The following is an 18,196-nucleotide window of genomic DNA, read 5'->3' as shown; positions in this document are numbered from 1 at the left end:
CAGTTCAATGCCACAATCATTACAATGTGAGTAATTTTTGGTGCTTTTAGAACCTATTTCAGTACTTTAATAAATTAATTAGAAACGAAAATGTACATTCTTAAGAAGGCAGAGCAAATTTAGTAGAAGTTATAAATGTTCATATACATAATTTTTAACCACTCTATTTCAAATACAGAGGTTAATTTTTTTCGCCCCAAAGATTAGGTTGAAGAAATAAAGTTACCAGTTAGCAAAAAATTCAACTTTATTTACAATATTCGTACATATCATCTTGCAATAATTCAACATAGTTCTCACAATTTTATCCAAAAAAAGAGGAATTTTACTTCATTGCTAAAAATTTGCATGCTGTATTCCTTTAAAATGTCTGTATGGAAAGGCGTCCATGATCTGAAAGGAGAAAAAATGTAAAAGTAAATAAGAATATAACCAAGAATGCATTTAGGTCAGAGTGTGATAGTTTAGAATGTACTTATAACATTTATGAGTCTTAATACTTCCCTGAAAAGTATACTAGTGATGTGTGCATACAAAGTGATTCAAGCTTGAGTAGCCAGCCTTCATGGATGAATGGTTGCGAAAGCATGCTAAAACGCCTGGGGTGTCGAGTTCGAATCCCAGCCTGAGCACAGGTGTTCTTTGTGAGTGTCCATTCATCCATTCCATCATATCATCACTCATCCTCATGTTCGCAATTAGCCCAAAAGTAGCAGAAATGCGAAGAAAAATAAACAAAATCAATCAGTCAAGCTGCTCAATTGATAGATTGACTTGGTGTTTTAAGTCCACTTTATGCACAATATGGCTAATCGAGACTGGACCTGCGGTTCAAAGTGGGATCCGAACCACTATGTGCCTCCACAGGGTATCGAACCCAGGACCCCTTGATTACAAGGCAACGACCTACCACTGCACCATCGGGGAGGCCCTCAAGCTGATCAGTTTCTACATTGAATGCAGTAGCACTAAATTGGCAATTTATTTTACACAGCATTTCCCATAATATTTAAAGCTCGGGGAGGGGGGGTTAAACCCAGTAACCCCCCTTGCGTGCGCCACTGATTGAATGAACAGGTGGAGGGACTAAGAGTATGTCACCCTATTATGCAAAGGTAATATAAACATGCATGCTTTTATTTCATAAGCAAGGGCCTATACAAGGAGGGTGATGATGGGGCTATAAACAGGCAGGAAAAAATAGCGAAATGAGGGCTGACTACTGGGCACGCCACAGCATATATCTGGAAATGGCACACTATCTTCAAAAGTAAGAAATTACTTTAGGATAATATTTTGTGCTGAAACATCGGTGTCGGGAGATGGAGGTGGAACATATCCGTTGACCCCCCCCCCACCCCCTGGAATTGCCATCGGCCATTTCAAGTCACAAAAAGCAGAAGTTGTTATAACATAAATAATGTTTAGAAAGCTTTTATTGAAAAGTTAAAACTTAAAGATAAAACAGAATAACTGTGCATTTCTGTACACTAACTGTGTAAAATGTAAAAAAAAAAAAAATATAGTAATAAGGAAAAGTTGTACTTGATATTCATTCATCTAGTAGTTCTCCCAAAGGATTTAATAATAGTAATAATAATAATATAATTTTATTTTTTTGTTATAATAGTTATTACTGTAAAATTATTATCATAACCATGATTCTTATTGTTAATATTTGTTCTAATATTAAGTTAAGTCAATGGATTGCCCCCCAATACACACACACAAACACCTTTCTGGTGTCGCCTAAGAGCTCAAACAGTACCATTCAATGTTGGTGTGAAAAATATTTTTTTTACTAATTTTTGAGTGTTTAGCTTTAGCTTTCTTTTGTTTCTGTTAGTTCTGCAGGGTGCGAAATCCTGGGGGGACAGGGGGATTTCCCACCACCAACAATCTTGGCCTTAAAAATCCCCCCACCAAAAATTTCCGGGGGGAAGATTTTTTGTTATAACAAACGAAAGATAAGCAATTACTTTTAATTTCAAATATACTGTACTAAGAATAATATCGAAAACACACACAAATTAGTGTAGTTGTGAGTATTGAATGCTTTCTCTCTCAAGAAATCATTAACAAATCTACACCAATACGCACAATTAAAGTAAAACAAGAATGCAAGAAAATTATAACTATGAAATCTAATTGATTTATATTAACATAAAGCACAAACAAAACAAAAACTTACACATAATAAAAGCACTTCAACTATTTCATAATTTATAACATCTTTAACCAAGTTACTAAAGGAATTAGTTGGCTGCTTTACAATATCTGATATGTATAAAAGTAACAAATTAATTTACTTTTAATAATACACACATGTGGCGGAGGGGGAATGTAAATTAAGAACTTTCTTCCCCCACCAGTTTTCAATGATTTCGCACCCTGTAGTTCTGTCCTGTCAAAGTGTATGTGTAAACATCATGTAGCGAAAAGGCAAAAAGATTTTATTTATTCTGTACATTATACTAGCATGTAACAGGCACAGTGCCAGAAGGAGAAGTGAGTGGATGCCTCATTCCATCCCTTCACCCAGCAGACAAGAGACACATACCCTTGACAATTTTAAATATTTTCTATAGAAACAAGACATAGCTTCATGAAAGTTCAACTCTCCAAAAATAAAAGCATGGATATGATTCTGTTTTCAAGTAGCAGAAATAAAGTTCTATTGAAAGTTTAGTAGGCTACGAAAGAAATACATAAAGATTATAATTTGTATATTTATGCTAAGGTGCATTTTGGAAATGCATATCCAAAGATTCTTAATTACAAAATGAAAGGTGTGTATGTATGGTTTGCACACGCAGCATTATATTTTACGTTCCTAGTTCTATTTATGTGATTCTGACATTTTCAGATTACATACAGGTTAATTGATTTATTTACTTACATTTCCATTTACAAAATCAGGATCATCTTCAAACATCAGATGTGGTTATTTTAGTTAAACAGCATTCAATGTCTGAAATAAGGAATAAATTTAAATTAGATTAATCTTGAAAGTAGCAAAAATTTAACTTCTTCAATACAACAGTTTATTGTACAACTATATTTCTTAATAGATGGAAGACTATTTGAAGCGTTCAAGTGGATTTAACATATAAAAGTTAATTATCATGCAAAGTTAGTATCATTTGGATCCCCCCAGCAATTTAAATTCTCCTAAGGAATGTCTATACATACAGTGGAAGATTGAATGAAAGAAACCCAGAATGATGAAAGTTTAGATACTTTTCAAATAAGAATTAATTTCTTTATCTGTGTGTTTTCTTCTACATAACATCTCAAAATGAATTTAATTTCCAAAGACAAAATTTGTATGTAGGCTTTTACAGGGTAACTGATAGCCAATAAATGTAGCATCACAGACCCTCACTTTGCAAGTTGAAAAGAGAAAACAAATAAAATGTATGAATCACTTACTTCATCCCACATCCACAAGAACACTAAATTGTACACAAGCAGCAATCGATTCTCAGAACTTAAAGATGCTGACACAGAAGTATATTTGCTGTGTGGTCTAGTCAACCATTTTTTTTTCACTAATCCTCCATGAAATTAATTGTGTAACAAAGATATTAGGAAAGGTATGTAAAGAGTGAGATGCATAAATATTTCCCGGAGAAGTTCAATGCAGTTCAATTCCTTAAATACACGTGGGACGTCAAAAAATATTGAAAATTATGAACAACTTGCCTGGTAATATTTTAACATCTCGCTGTACACATTGTGTAATTAGTATGCCATATCAATTTCCAAATACTTCTTAAGACAGTCACAACAAAGTTTTACACTCCAGCCTACACTGTGTATAACTATTAGTACTGTCCTTCCCAGTGGCGAACACTCCCTTTGAAACAGAAATAACCGAAGCTATGAGACACCCACCCACCCTTTCCTATTTCCAGATTTGTTGTTTGAATTTGTTTTTAAGTCCATTTTATGCACAGAAAGGCTAATCGGGGCTGCACCTAAAGTTCAAAGTGAAATCTGAACCACTACCGAGTATGGAACCTCGGACTCCTTGATACATGTATTTATGTATGCATGTACTTTTGACACTTTAATTTTCTTTTCACACTCACTATGATGACTAAATGTTCAATACTAGCTGCCCACCTCTAGCGTGCGCTACACCTGGGTACATATAGTGGTCGCCACTGGTCCTCCCACCTCAACATATAAGCTTACTTCCTAAGAGACCTCTGTCATTTCAAGTTCCTACAGCTTAAAACTTATGAAAATAATGAATAATAAATTCCCTTGAAAAGAGAACAAAATTAGATTTGAACTACTCTACTTACATTGCATATCTGTGTAAACCCAACCCATGCAGGATCCTTGAAAAACTGCTATCGGTGATGAGTGGCGAAATGTTCAGTGTAGATTGGAACTAAGGCGAGTGTGTTTGTGGGTATTATCCGTATTCACTCCTCTCTATGCATGGCACATTCCTGAAAAGGAGTTGAAAATTAAAATAATACTTAAAATTTTATGTTACACAACCATATTTATGTGTAAAAGAAATCTAAGACAACACTCTGTATGATTGAATGAAACACCCTCCCTTGCCCGGGAAAACAAATGCTACCACTACCTAAATAGAGGCGGCAAAATCTCCCTCGGACAAGCGAAATAGCGTTACGGTCCAGGTTAAGTTCGTGTGTAGGAACCGGTGACCAACAGTGCATAGTAATAAGCCATATCGAAAAAAAACAAAGACATATGTACTTTCAAATTACCACCTCTTTACCTGTAGCCGGGAAGCGGCTAGCTGTATACCTGAAAATCACGGGTAGCGACATGCATACGAAAAGGATATAGCCCAAAATTAACATGAAAATAAAAAGTATATTCTATTCATAACCAACAAAAATGGAATCATTACAGGTCCCCACACTTGCACTCTCACATTCTCTCTCAGATTCAATCCTCATGGGGTCATCGACACAAGAAATTATACATGACATGTACAGGTTTTATGACGACGAGCCCTAATTATTGCATTCTCAATTAATTTTATCTTACTTTTTGTCTAATCAGGTCATTTGTGATTTTGCTCCAGTGCTACTTAAATCCTAGCCAGCCCTTACTTAAGTTCACCTCTTGTTTTTTAAAAAGAAACTAGTCGGCGCGGTGACAATACATTACTTGACCAGTATAAACAAAGGCGTCTCAACGGCAATTACATTCACGTGGGCGGACGTTTTCCTTTTACAAGACCTCACGTGGTTCCAAACATAACAAATAACCTCCGTTGAGTGGCTCAAACAATATACTCTCTAGCAGGCGGGACTTAAACACTTCGCCGCGACGAGCAATTCACATTACCAGGCAAATACTTTAACAAATAATCACATATGCGACCGGACATAGCTAGCAGCGACACAGCGCTCACACATAAAAATGAACAAACCTCAAGTAGAATATGCAATTAAGCGGGCGGCGCTTTACTCTAATAGTACGCACTTTAAACAAATACAAAGGAGCACAAACAACAATGAATTTAAGATCATAAAAAAAATATCACAAGGAATAAGAAAAATTGACCTGAGACGAATAGATTACAAATGACAAGCGCGACGGGAGTTCGATATAAAATTTCGAGTTGAGTGGGCGTTTTCCAAATGTCGACGAATTTCAAGGGCGTTCTCTAAATCAATCGGGCCGTCACGTGTTAAGGTTCACACAGATGAATACTTTACCATCTCTCAGCTTCCGGGTTGCATCCAGGCGTCTTTATGGGCGATTGAAACACATAGTATCCACGCGAAAGGTTCCTTTGGTCGCGACGATGAAGATGCGAGAAGGGTTCAAACACCTAGTTTCCCGGCTCCTCTTCCTCTCGGGATCGGTGGATCTCCGTGGTATGGCGCGGTTCGGACGTCGCATCTGAGCGGTCGTTGTAGGCGTCGTCGGGGCGTCAACATCTCTCTCTACGTCTCTCTGTCGCGGCTGGTAGGCGTCGTCGGCGTCGTCGGGGCGTCAACGTGGCGGATGGTAGGCGTCGTCGGCGTCGTCGGGGCGTCAACATCTCTCTCTACGTCTCTCTGTCGCGGCTGGTAGGCGTCGTCGGGGCGTCAACGTGGCGGATGGTAGGCGTCGTCGGCGTATCAATAGGGCGGCGTTCGACGTTCTCTCTCTCTCCATGGCGGCGGATAGGCATCGTCGGCGTATCAATAGGGCGGCGTTCGACGTTCTCTCTCTCTCCATGGCGGCGGATATGCATCGTCGGCGTAGCTTCTTCTGACATCAGGCGAATCGACGTAACGCCCTCATCTCTCTTCTCCCTCTAGCCCGCCATAGTTTCCGGTGTTCCTCGTTTCTCAAAAATTATAAATGGCGTAAGGTAATCACGGAAACGGTTTCGCTTCAACTTCCCCCAGCGGTTGAGGTAGGCGCACTCGTGTAGACTTACTGCCTATCACACACACTGGTGTTCGCACAACACGACAAAGTCCACTGTACACGAAAGGTAGCACGGAGCTGCTCTCGTTCCAAGAATCGCGGCAAAACTGTATATGGAGAGGTAGCACGGAGCTGCTCTCCCTACAAAGATCGCGGTAAGACTGTGTGTCGAAAAACCATGTCCCTCGTTTTATTTAGATTTTGAAAAACGACGCTATGCGATCGTTGAAGCGACGCTTCCGAAGGGGTCAGTCCACTTTGCTCTATTGTCTCCAAACTAGGACGTACCGTGTCTGAAGTTGACTTGTGCGGATTAAGCTTCCGCCTGGCTGTCGCCCATAGCTCAATAGCAATCGCTGTCCACAAACTGATCAATTAGAACCGATTTGATCTGGCGTCCGTAATTGTCGCTTGATCGTGACGAAACTCCACATATCCGTCCTTGCACACATGCCGCTGCGCTGGTATAAGTTTCACATGAATCTGACCGTTGGAAACCGAGATATTTGAATGTTTGTCATTACGGTCGAATTTCCTAAGCTTTAGACGCATAGCGTGACCCTTCAGGTGCTCACCCTTAACACAAGCGAATCTCCCGTTCCTCCCGTCGGCTTGGCAAAAATCAAATATGTAATCTTACAAATTAAAACACTTAACACTTTGAATAAACACGTCTTTTTACCGCTACATACATGAATAATAAAGATAATAAATGACGGTAAATCTGACTGTCATAACCTCGCCCCTCTCCTTCTTCCAAGGATTTCGTAAGCGTGAAAAATTCGCTCTACACAGGGACAGAATTTTTTTTTGCTACAAATCCTTGAACACTCTGTATATAAAAATTGGCAAACAAATATATGAACACCCTGTATATAAATTGACAAACAAATACATTAACACCCTGTATATAAAAATTGACAAGCCAATACATGAACACCCTGTATATAAAAATTGACAAGCAAATACATGAACACCCTGTATATAAAAATTTACTCTCCGCACTGCACTGACACTGTGAACTTTCGGTTACTTAACACATATAATAACATCCTGAATATAAACATAATATGGAGAGTATATATATAAAACAAGAACAAGATGTGAGCATTTACGTGTCAGCTTGCATTCCTACGTCGCTCTTACTCTCGTACAGTGCTGTCCACTCTCTGCGCTTCTCATCGGAACAGTTCCACCTCTTGCAGTTCTCTATATGCTGGGGTGCTATGCTCTTCCCAGACGTGCAGTCCACTAACTCCAGAATATTGGCGGCGAGCTTGCTCTTGCAGAAGTACGGACCATCGTACATGAAAAAGAGCTTCTTGATTTTCCCTTCAATTTGAGAGCTAAGTCCGTGATTCTTTACGAATGCGAGGTCTCCAGTTCGAATCTCGGCGCCGTCCCTTGCCTGTCTTTCATTGGCCTTCCTCCTGGTTTCTCTCGTCCGTTCGACGGCCATCAGGATCTTTTGTTTGACAGTTGGGTCGCGGTTGTCCTCCTTCAATCCAAAGTGACGAATTACGTCTCTCCGAGGTGTGCTGCCGAATTGTAGCTTTGCTGGTGTGAACCCAAGGGTGTCGGATTCTGTGTTGTTTAGGAGGAGTACAATCGAGGTGACGTGCTTGCTCCATTCCTGATGCTGTTTATGGCAAAATAATCTCAAGAGGCGGTTCATTTCACAGTGCATGCGTTCGACCTTGTTTGCCTGCGGCCTGTAGCTCGGGGTCCATATGGGCTTCACTGCGTATGCTTCCAAAGTGTCCCTCCAGAGGCTACTTGTGAACTGAGCTCCGCGGTCCGTGAGAATGTAGCGCGGAGTTCCGAGCTGTACAAAGTAATTTTCTGTAAGCTTACGGAGCAACACTCTCGTCGCGGTTGACCTGACTGGATACGCAACTAGGAAACGACTGCATCCATCCATAACTGTGAATAGGTACTTCGTGCCGTCCTTGCTTTTCGGGAGTGGTCCCACGCAGTCTGCGAACAACACTTCCCGCGGTTTCTCTGCCACAAACGAGGTTGGGTTTTTTGCCGCTCTGACGCGGTTAGGCTTAGTTTGCATACAAATGACGCAATCGCGCACCCATTTCTTAGCGTCTTTCCGCATCCCTTTCCAATAATAGGTACTCTCGAGGTATCTCCACATTTTCCTCCCCCCGAAGTGACCTGATTTGTCATGCGCTTCCTCCAAGATTTTCTTTCTCGCTTCAGCTGGCACATATACCCTCAGGCGCTCCGGGTTGTGGACATCTGTCTTGCACAGGATCCCGTTCGCGACGACAAAATGCTCTTTCACGCGTCGCTGGCGACGCGGATCTGCGGGTTGCTGGTCTTCCAGGATACTGAAGTACTGCGCGAGCTCGGCATCTTCGTGTTGCATTTCTATAAACCGCCCGCGGCTGAAGGTGGTCAGGTACAGGGAATCGAACTGCATCAAATTTACGTGCACTTTTGTTAATCCTTTCCCCCCAACGTATCTTGACAGGGCATCAGGCACAACATTCTCTCGCCCTTTCACATACTCCACCTCGAACGAGTAGCGCTGAAGGCGATTGCTCCACCTCGTTAGTCTCCCACTCCAGTTTTTTGCGCGGTGCAGCCATTGGAGATTCCGGTGGTCTGTTCTCACAATAAAGTGTCCTCCGGCCAGATAAACATGAAAGGTTTCGATGGCCCACACCACGGCCAGGCACTCGAGTTCTCCGACGGTGTAATTTCTCTCTGCCCCCCGCAGGGAACGACTGGCGTACTGAATCACTCGTTTCTCCCCCTCCTTTTCTTGATACAACACTGCGCCCACGGCCGTGATTGAAGCGTCGCACTGGACATAAAAAACGTCAGAAAAATCAGCGTGGTAGAGGCGAAGCTGTTCTCAGACGGCGTCCTTTAGTTTATCTAGGGCTCCTTGATGTTGATCTGTCCACTTCCATGCCTTTCCTTGTTTCAGCAGTTCAAATAGGGGTGACGCAAGTTCGCTGAAGTTCGGTATGAAGCGCCGGTGCCACGTAAATATCCCTAGAAGGCGCTGGACTCCTTTCCTTGATGTCGGGGGCTCGAGCTTCCTTATCGTGTCAAACTTAACTGGGTCCTGCCTCACGCCTTGCGCGTCTATGATGTGGCCCAAAAATTGCACTTCCGGTTGAAAGAAAGCCGATTTCTCGAGTTTAATTGTCATTCCCGCATCTCGTAATTTAGTGAGGATCAGGTTTAGATGTTCGAAATGTTCTTCCACGTTTCTTGAAAAGCACAAGATGTCATCAACATACCACAGACAGAAATCTTTCACTTCGTCTCCGAGCACTTCCGCCATGGCGTTCGTGAAAGCTTGCACGCCGTTAGAGATTCCGAACGGAACGACGGTAAACTCGTATAAGTTATCCTCGAATCCGAAGGCTGTATAAGGCATGCTCTGTTCGCACAAGGGAACCTGCCAGAATCCGGATAACATATCGATTTTTGAGAACACGTGTTTTCCATGGAACAGTTGTAGGGTGTCCTGTAGTTTTAATGTTCTGACGCGTTCCAGCTTACACCTCGTATTTAGCGCGCGAAAATCTCCGCAAATTCTGAGGCTATTGTCAAATTTCTTCACCACGAGTAGAGGATTCAAATGTACGGAGCGTGATTTCCTAATTACGCCCCACTCCAGCATCTGCTGCAGCTGCCGACGCACTTCCGGTCGATGCGTAAACGCTATCGGGTAAGGCTTACTGACAACTGGACTTTCTCCCTCGACACGGATTTCATGCGTATACTTCCGGCACTTTCCTGGCCTTTCATCAAGAACGACGGCATTATCCCTCAAAAGACTGGCGAAAACTTGCTTTTGACTCGCCGAGAGATTCTCACATGAAGCAACTGCGGCGTGCAATCTTTCCTGTACTCCTTTGTCGCGGTCGACCTCCGAACATAAAGCGACGACGGGCTGGAACTCGCCCTCTTCTCCTGCGCATGACCTCCAGAATTCGACGTTAAACTCTTCGTCGCGATTATTCAAGGTTACAAAGTGTCGACCGATGTTGAGCACAGACGCATACCGGCTCAGGAAATCCATTCCTAGCAGCAGGTCCACGGACAATGACTGGACCACCAGAACCTCAACCTCAACATGATGTTCATCCAGCGTTGCCTGCAGAATGGTGTGACCGAGAGGCCTCTCTCTCGCTTTGCCCGAGAAATCGATGAGTCTAAAGTCTCGTACGTGCCGAAGTTGTGGCCTGCGCACTCCCTTTGTCACGCGCCGCCAAGTTGCCTCCGAGCATAAGCTTGCCTCACTTCCCGTGTCTAGGAGCCCCATCACAATTTCATCGCCCACTCGCAGTTGTACATGTGGCGATTTCGAAGGCCAGCGGTCCTCGTGACTTTCCTCGGCTTCTCCGTCGGCGTGGATCTCCTCGTCCAGCCAAGCGGCACGAATCCTGATCGGCGTGGTCTTTGTTACATCCGGGTGGTTCGGCTCAAGCGAAGGTGGATCAGGTGTAGTCTGCCCCGCATCCGAGCCCTGACGCGAGACTTTTATTAGTTTCCCGGATGCTGGTATCCCGACGGTCCTGGCCTGGGCGAACCGCGTCTGGAATTCGGCCTGGTCTCTTCTCTCGCTGGGCTCCGTTGCGTCCTCGCTCCACGGCGTCCTGCATCTCCCCGATCTGACTCCGGGCTGACCGACCTGCTATCCGCGTGGCGCTGATAAAAGCCATCCCGGACTTGGCCGTTCTGAAAAAAGCCGTCGTTTCTCCTTGGCGACGCACGAGTCGGACCTCCACGCCGTCTCCTGCCTCGGAATGGGCGTCTTCGTTGCGGTGAAGGTGGATCTTGCAGCTGGCGGTTCCTTTCAGCCCCTGGAGCGTGGTGCTGTCCTCTCCATCCCTGCTGGACTAGATGAACGCGCGGGTGTTTATTCCGGTGCGACGAATCATCTTCCGGTCGGCGCCGCTTGCTAAACTTCTCACCCCTGGTTTTCTGCCTCTCCTCCTCGCACTGAAACAGGTTTTCCAGTGTGAGGGACATCGCGTCGGCGTCAAACACGCACGCTCCATTGAGGTGACGACGAATTTCGTGTGGAAAATGGTACACCAGAGCGGCTATTATCTCCGCCGTAGTCATTTGGGGTTGCAGAGACTTGAACTCATTGTACCGTTTCCAAAAGTACTGGGCATACGTGAGTCCTCCGCCCCTGTCGTATCGTTCGTTTCGCACCTGCATCAGCATCCTCTCGACCTGCAGGGGACGTTGAAAATAAGTGAGAAACGCTTCTTTGAACTCCTCATATGAATTGAAGTTCCCCTCGTTCCTGTCCATCCAGTTCTTGGCCCGGTCCTGCATTAAACCTTTCAGAATCAGAAGCCTATCCTCGTCTGTCAGACCTAACTCACGGGCGGTAGAATTAAATTCCTCGAGGTACGTGGAAGGAAGAATTCTGTCAGCACCCGAGAATTTTTTGAAGTGCTTCCGGTATTCGGGCGGAAACAGAGCCCTCCTGGCGGCCGGCTGTCCTAACTGTACATCCTCGTCCCTCTGCTCGCGGCGCGGACTCAATCCTGGTGACGCAGTGTTTTCTCTTCGAAGGGGGCGGGGCGTTTCTGGAGCTCGCTGGTCGCTTTCCCCGTTCGAACAAGTGGCGACGTCGGCTGCCGGTGGTGACGTCAATCTGGGCTCCCGCGACGATTGTGAAGTGCCGCTGCTAGTTATGCTCAGTTGACGCACTTTCATCTCGAGGTCCTCAATTCGTTCGGAATTCCCTTCGGCTTTAACTGAAATTTCTCTCACTTGTCGCCCCAGGGTGTCTATGCCACGGTCACATGTCGCTTCCAGCTGCACGCATTGTCGGGCCATCTGCTGCATACCTTCCTCCTGGTCGCGCACGCTCTGAGACAGTGTTGCCATCTGGTTCTCTTGCCGGTCGATCCGCAAGTTGGTTTCGGCGATTTTGGCTTCGACACGGGATTCGCATTCCTGTACCCGAGTGACAAATCACCCTTACGTCACTCATGTTCAAGTTATCACCTCACCGGAAGTACGGATGGTCTCCTGGAGGCGGTCTTCCGTCACTCGCATCTGGGTGCTGATGGCCTCTATCTTGCTCTGGGTCGCCTCCATCTTGGCTTCGAGCGAGGCTTCAATTCCGCTTCGCGTAGCTTCCATCTTTGATTCTAGCGAGGCTCCCATCCGCAGTAGCATCTCGATGATCTGTTGGGAGTTGGTACCACTGAGGCTAGCTGCTTCGTTGACCCGTTCTGCTTCTCCCAGAGATACCTGTTGCACGCTGGTCACATTGGCTTCCCCCCGCTGTTCGGTGGACTGGTTTCATCACGTGGACTTAACTGGAGATCGCACCGGGAGCAAACCTGTCTAGCTGAGCCGACGTTTTCACTTTCTGGGAACTCCTCGCTGCAGACATCGCAAATCACCCTTACGTCACTCATGTTCAAGTTCTCGATGCGGCGGTTGCGCAATCTCATGAAATCAAAAATTCAACCCTCGGTCGATTCCCAATGCTCGCTGACAAGCGTAAACGTGAGCGCTCACAATATATACCAATATATATTTAAACAATTCACAAACGAAAAAAGATAAGGGCGGTCGATTCCCCTTTTGCCAGAACTCAACTTAACGCCTAATGCCATATGCCAAACAAAAATTTTAAAATGCCTAACGCCTTAAGTAGCTGCCCTACTACCTTGACAAAAATAAACGCCTAATGTCTAAATTACCACCTCACGTCAAAATAAAACAATAAAATCTCACAATGAAACACAGTTACATGACACCAAAATACGCCTGACGTAGCCCTTACAAAAACGACATATACCTCTGCACTGAGGGTGCTTTCGATTTAAAATATACCGGTCCCTGTGTTCGCGGCGCCAAAATGTATGATTGAATGAAACACCCTCCCTTGCCCGGGAAAACAAATGCTACCACTACCTAAATAGAGGCGGCAAAATCTCCCTCGGACAAGCGAAATAGCGTTACGGTCCAGGTTAAGTTCGTGTGTAGGAACCGGTGACCAACAGTGCATAGTAATAAGCCATATCGAAAAAAAACAAAGACATATGTACTTTCAAATTACCACCTCTTTACCTGTAGCCGGGAAGCGGCTAGCTGTATACCTGAAAATCACGGGTAGCGACATGCATACGAAAAGGATATAGCCCAAAATTAACATGAAAATAAAAAGTATATTCTATTCATAACCAACAAAAATGGAATCATTACAGGTCCCCACACTTGCACTCTCACATTCTCTCTCAGATTCAATCCTCATGGGGTCATCGACACAAGAAATTATACATGACATGTACAGGTTTTATGACGACGAGCCCTAATTATTGCATTCTCAATTAATTTTATCTTACTTTTTGTCTAATCAGGTCATTTGTGATTTTGCTCCAGTGCTACTTAAATCCTAGCCAGCCCTTACTTAAGTTCACCTCTTGTTTTTTAAAAAGAAACTAGTCGGCGCGGTGACAATACATTACTTGACCAGTATAAACAAAGGCGTCTCAACGGCAATTACATTCACGTGGGCGGACGTTTTCCTTTTACAAGACCTCACGTGGTTCCAAACATAACAAATAACCTCCGTTGAGTGGCTCAAACAATATACTCTCTAGCAGGCGGGACTTAAACACTTCGCCGCGACGAGCAATTCACATTACCAGGCAAATACTTTAACAAATAATCACATATGCGACCGGACATAGCTAGCAGCGACACAGCGCTCACACATAAAAATGAACAAACCTCAAGTAGAATATGCAATTAAGCGGGCGGCGCTTTACTCTAATAGTACGCACTTTAAACAAATACAAAGGAGCACAAACAACAATGAATTTAAGATCATAAAAAAAATATCACAAGGAATAAGAAAAATTGACCTGAGACGAATAGATTACAAATGACAAGCGCGACGGGAGTTCGATATAAAATTTCGAGTTGAGTGGGCGTTTTCCAAATGTCGACGAATTTCAAGGGCGTTCTCTAAATCAATCGGGCCGTCACGTGTTAAGGTTCACACAGATGAATACTTTACCATCTCTCAGCTTCCGGGTTGCATCCAGGCGTCTTTATGGGCGATTGAAACACATAGTATCCACGCGAAAGGTTCCTTTGGTCGCGACGATGAAGATGCGAGAAGGGTTCAAACACCTAGTTTCCCGGCTCCTCTTCCTCTCGGGATCGGTGGATCTCCGTGGTATGGCGCGGTTCGGACGTCGCATCTGAGCGGTCGTTGTAGGCGTCGTCGGGGCGTCAACATCTCTCTCTACGTCTCTCTGTCGCGGCTGGTAGGCGTCGTCGGCGTCGTCGGGGCGTCAACGTGGCGGATGGTAGGCGTCGTCGGCGTCGTCGGGGCGTCAACATCTCTCTCTACGTCTCTCTGTCGCGGCTGGTAGGCGTCGTCGGGGCGTCAACGTGGCGGATGGTAGGCGTCGTCGGCGTATCAATAGGGCGGCGTTCGACGTTCTCTCTCTCTCCATGGCGGCGGATAGGCATCGTCGGCGTATCAATAGGGCGGCGTTCGACGTTCTCTCTCTCTCCATGGCGGCGGATATGCATCGTCGGCGTAGCTTCTTCTGACATCAGGCGAATCGACGTAACGCCCTCATCTCTCTTCTCCCTCTAGCCCGCCATAGTTTCCGGTGTTCCTCGTTTCTCAAAAATTATAAATGGCGTAAGGTAATCACGGAAACGGTTTCGCTTCAACTTCCCCCAGCGGTTGAGGTAGGCGCACTCGTGTAGACTTACTGCCTATCACACACACTGGTGTTCGCACAACACGACAAAGTCCACTGTACACGAAAGGTAGCACGGAGCTGCTCTCGTTCCAAGAATCGCGGCAAAACTGTATATGGAGAGGTAGCACGGAGCTGCTCTCCCTACAAAGATCGCGGTAAGACTGTGTGTCGAAAAACCATGTCCCTCGTTTTATTTAGATTTTGAAAAACGACGCTATGCGATCGTTGAAGCGACGCTTCCGAAGGGGTCAGTCCACTTCGCTCTATTGTCTCCAAACTAGGACGTACCGTGTCTGAAGTTGACTTGTGCGGATTAAGCTTCCGCCTGGCTGTCGCCCATAGCTCAATAGCAATCGCTGTCCACAAACTGATCAATTAGAACCGATTTGATCTGGCGTCCGTAATTGTCGCTTGATCGTGACGAAACTCCACATATCCGTCCTTGCACACATGCCGCTGCGCTGGTATAAGTTTCACATGAATCTGACCGTTGGAAACCGAGATATTTGAATGTTTGTCATTACGGTCGAATTTCCTAAGCTTTAGACGCATAGCGTGACCCTTCAGGTGCTCACCCTTAACACAAGCGAATCTCCCGTTCCTCCCGTCGGCTTGGCAAAAATCAAATATGTAATCTTACAAATTAAAACACTTAACACTTTGAATAAACACGTCTTTTTACCGCTACATACATGAATAATAAAGATAATAAATGACGGTAAATCTGACTGTCATAACTCTAAAAGAAGTTCTAGCTGCTGCTTGAAATTGTAAGTTTTCTTAACTTAAATTGTTAATGTTTAGAATCCCCCAAGGACCGAAAATTAGAAGATACTATGGACGCACACTACAGAAAACCTCACGAATATCAGCGTCTGAATGTGGGAAGGCGATCATTGCTCCCGAAAATTAATGTCAAGGTATATTTAACTTTCACGCCCTTGTTTACAATGTGTCTTTTTTCCTTTAAAAAATTGTGAATTAGATGCAATCGACTACAACGAATGAATGGAGTGTAAGCAGCAGCTTACAAATCTTATAAACTCTTACAGAAGCCTGTTTTGTAAATAATATTTCCCATGCAAATTAACTTTACGTCCCACAGTATCCCACTGCATTATTTTGGCCTCTTTACTTAAAAATCAATTACAAATCCCTCTGGGGTACGTTCCGACAGGCAATAACGAAATATTATGAATTATGCGCAACAAGTTACTTTACAACTTTAGGAACATCACACACCAAACGAAGGTGCCAGTCGCAGTCAGAATAGTCGACACCAAAGGGGGCTCTAGCCCACAACGAAATATTTTTGGCCCATCTCCTCCTAACACAAATAGCCAACAGTTAAAAATTGGGATTGCTTACAGCGCAGCGAGAATCACACAAGAACAGAAGAACACAAAGAGAGAGAGTGAAAGAGACCGAAGATACATTGACAGCGAATGACAGAGAACATAAATAGAAGGAAATGGGAAAGAGAGAAGGAAGCGTAGAAAGAAAGAGACAAAAGGTAAAGAAGAATAACGGAAATGGAAACAGAGGAACCAAGAGAGCAGAGAAAAATTGAAACATATGAAAACGGAGAAAGAAATAAAGATGATAGAGAATCCTAGTAGCAGTGATAATTGTAGTAGGGTCAACCTTTGTGACGTTGTTCCCCCAAACATCCACATATTCTGTTTAAAGTAAGATTATCTTTCGTTTGTACCGGATTGTATCGCATTTACTTTCGTTTGCAACATTACAGAGTTCGAGTATTCACAAATTGAACTTGGGGGGGGGGGGGACTTCAGGTAGCCCGTACAGTTTTATCCCAGCGCATTTTTTCGATTGTACCGTAACGATTTGAGAGTAAATTAAATTAATATTTTAAGTTCCCTCGCCCCCAACTTTAAAATGAAGGACAAAATCATTACGTTTGTACCATTGAAATAACTAAACTAAACAACTAAAAGCTCCCCATCATGGAGGAAGAAAAAATCAAGCAACTTCTTGGATAGAATTTCGTTTGTGCACTTGAAATTTTATTTTTTATCGTTATAGTTTTCCAGTTATTTCTCTCCAAAAATGGGAGTGGGAAGGACGGAAACGAACTTAAACCATGATTTCTCAGTCTCCGTAACCATAGGCGTAAATTGGCGGGGACAAGGACCCCCAAAATTTTCACATTTGTTAAAATCTTCAAGTTAGGCGACCTGAGGAGCAAAGTAATAAAGAGTAATATTTGTGATTTCGCTAGTTATTTAAATGTCTTAGCACGTCGAGCTGCGACGCCAGGTGTCCCGGGTTCGAATCCCGCTTGGGCATGGTTGTTTGTAAATGTCCATTCATCAATTTCATCACTCATCCCCATATTCTCAAAATTAGCCAAGAGGCACAAACCGCGAAGTAAAATAAAACGAATCAATCAAATCAAATCAAACCATCACGAATGCCAATCTTCGGACGAGAACTATTGAAAGGGCTCACACTGCATGCTAAACAGTGCCCTCTCACCGTGTACTGTCATTATTTCGAAATGTGAAACACATTTTGGTCTAAGCATTTAGGATAGGACAATCTGAGCATATATAAAGAAAACTTACAGTGTAAAAATATTGAAAACGTTATTGAACTTACTTACCTTCGAATCCTGCTTTCTTATCTTCACTTTCAAATACCCACTCAGCAGACAAACTATTCTGGCCCACGGCACAGACGACCTCACACAATATCAACGGCAAGGCTATTCTGGGCCTGCTTGTCCCAGACGACCTTCGATTGGTCCACACGAAAAGCGCGCCGTATACGACGCGTGACTTGCAACAAAAGACACTAAAAGTGAATGTCCTTTAAACAAAGCAACGATCTTTGGGGGTGGGGGTGGTTTAGACAACTTTTGTGGCAGGCGGATCCACTGGGGGGGCGATGGGAGCGATCTCCATTCCCAACTGCCAGTTCTTGGATATGATATTATACCTGATATTTTTGAGACTCAAATGTTCCGACTTTTATCCCCAAATTTAAAAGGCTCGATAATATTTATAAAATAAATCAACCTT

The 18,196-nt window shown here is 44.1% G+C and overlaps 1 long non-coding RNA gene across 1 annotated transcript; it reads right to left on the bottom strand.

The window, feature by feature from the left end:
• Window positions 1-274: 274 nt before the first annotated feature.
• On the bottom strand, window positions 275-17,868 carry LOC145995319 (uncharacterized). Its single transcript, XR_014442436.1, has 4 exons — window positions 17,779-17,868; window positions 4,314-4,463; window positions 2,900-2,971; window positions 275-393 (listed from the first exon to the last, which is right to left on the bottom strand). It is a non-coding gene; the product is annotated as an uncharacterized LOC145995319 (long non-coding RNA).
• Window positions 17,869-18,196: the final 328 nt, after the last annotated feature.

Source organism: Lepisma saccharinum, chromosome 11 (genome assembly GCF_977018435.1).
Source record: "Lepisma saccharinum chromosome 11, izLepSacc3.1, whole genome shotgun sequence".
In the NCBI taxonomy this organism is placed as follows: Eukaryota; Metazoa; Arthropoda; class Insecta; order Zygentoma; family Lepismatidae; genus Lepisma; species Lepisma saccharinum.
Note: the sequence above shows the minus strand (reverse complement) of the source record. Positions and strands in the feature narration are given on the sequence as shown.